Source organism: Schistocerca piceifrons, chromosome 1 (genome assembly GCF_021461385.2).
Source record: "Schistocerca piceifrons isolate TAMUIC-IGC-003096 chromosome 1, iqSchPice1.1, whole genome shotgun sequence".
Classification (NCBI taxonomy): Eukaryota; Metazoa; Arthropoda; class Insecta; order Orthoptera; family Acrididae; genus Schistocerca; species Schistocerca piceifrons.
This window is the reverse complement of record NC_060138.1, coordinates 1248882711-1248884445: the sequence shown is the minus strand read 5'-3', so window position 1 is coordinate 1248884445 and position 1735 is coordinate 1248882711. Positions and strand designations below refer to the sequence as shown.

Genomic DNA, 1735 nt, shown 5'->3' with positions numbered 1-1735 from the left:
ATTAGAACACTCAATAAATTATGCCTGGTTTTTTTTATTATTTTTCCATCCGTTACAGTCGCTGTGATTGTTCCTAGACGCTGATGAAACTCATCCTGGAAGCTCACCAAAGTTCGGCATGCAACAAATATATGGCTACCATTATTACGTTTATATCTTATCAAAGTTCGGTTTTGTGATTTACCCATTTTGTTATCCTCATCATCATCATCTTCAGTTCCAGTATTAGGCCTTTTTTTGTTCTATTGTCGATCACAATTTTGTCCGTACAGGATATTTCCCTATGAATGCCATAGATTTAGTCTTCTTTTCTGAATTCACCAAATCGTACCCTTCACACACCTTACCCAATAAATGTATTCTCCTTTGTAGGACATCTTCATTATCCGCCAGCAGGGTGACGTCGTCTGCCTATAAGACAACTGAGGCAGAATTGCCGTTAATCTTAATTCCACAGTTAAAAATCTCCTTCCATTTCGGAATTGCGTCAATTTAATAAATGTTAAAAGGTGTAGGTGCAGCACTGGACCCTTGTCTTAATTCTTTATTTGTGGCTATAGGCTGCACCAGACCGCCATTTAAATCGACAATTACGGTCGTGTGTTAGTACAGACCTTTTAAAACGTTTATTAAACGTTGTGGCTATTCCCCTGCCCTTCCCTCACAATGCTCCACAGTCCCTCTCTATCAGAATTATCGAATGCCTTAATGAACTCAATGAAACCTATGTGGGTTTCCCTATTATGCTGTCCCAGTTATAAGATTACTTGTTTTATTATAAATACTGCATCTGTCAGAATGAGAATTTCACTCTGCAGCGGAGTGTACGCTGATATGAAACTTCCTGGCAGATTAAAACTGTGTGCCCGACCGAGACTCGAACTCGGGATCTTTGCCTTTCGAGGGCAAGTGCTCTACCAACTGAGCTACCAAAGCACTACTCAAGCCCGGTACTCACAGCTTTACTTCTGCCAGTACCTCGTCTCCTACCTTCCAAACTTTACAAAAGCTCTCCTGCGAACCTCGCAGGAGAGCTTTTGTAAAGTTTGGAAGGTAGGAGACGAGGTACTGGCAGAAGTAAAGCTGTGAGTACCGGGCTTGAGTAGTGCTTTGGTAGCTCAGTTGGTAGAGCACTTGCCCTCGAAAGGCAAAGATCCCGAGTTCGAGTCTCGGTCGGGCACACAGTTTTAATCTGCCAGGAAGTTTCACTGCATCTGTCGTCTATCTACACATCCTAAATCCCCTTTGTTCACCTAATAAACCCTCAGTTATAATTTTAACCTCTTGTTCGCAGTTCTTGCATTAACTTGGCGTGTGGTGTCAATTAAAGTGATTCCTCTACATTTCTCGCAGCTACTGTGGTCTCCATTTTTCAATAGTGATATCAAAGTTGCTTGTGACCATGCTTTCGCAACAGCTCTCCTTATCTAGCAGATATTAAATAAATGTTGTAATCGCTTTTGTTGTGCGGTGCGTCCGTATTTTAGCAGTTCAGCGTTAATACCATCCACACCAGGAGCTTTTCTGCTTTTTGTCGAGTTCAGCCCTTCTCTTAGTTAATCCACACGTAAATCGTCTACACATCCTATTTCAAAATCATCCGCTATAATCTCTGTGGAGCAGTTTTCTTCATACGACAAGTTCTTGTAGTGTTCTATCCATTTTTATTGTTGGATGTTATTTGAATAACTTCGTTTTCTGTTTGATTTACCATTTTCATTGTTTTAGAAGCTAT

The 1735-nt window shown here is 40.9% G+C and overlaps 2 non-coding genes across 2 annotated transcripts; one reads left to right on the top strand and one right to left on the bottom strand.

Moving 5' to 3' along the window:
* Window positions 1-862: 862 nt before the first annotated feature.
* Trnas-cga lies at window positions 863-937 on the bottom strand. Its single transcript has one exon. It is a non-coding gene; the product is annotated as a tRNA-Ser (tRNA).
* Window positions 938-1106: 169 nt separating this feature from the next.
* On the top strand, window positions 1107-1181 carry Trnas-cga. Its single transcript has one exon. It is a non-coding gene; the product is annotated as a tRNA-Ser (tRNA).
* The last annotated feature ends 554 nt before the right edge of the window (window positions 1182-1735 follow it).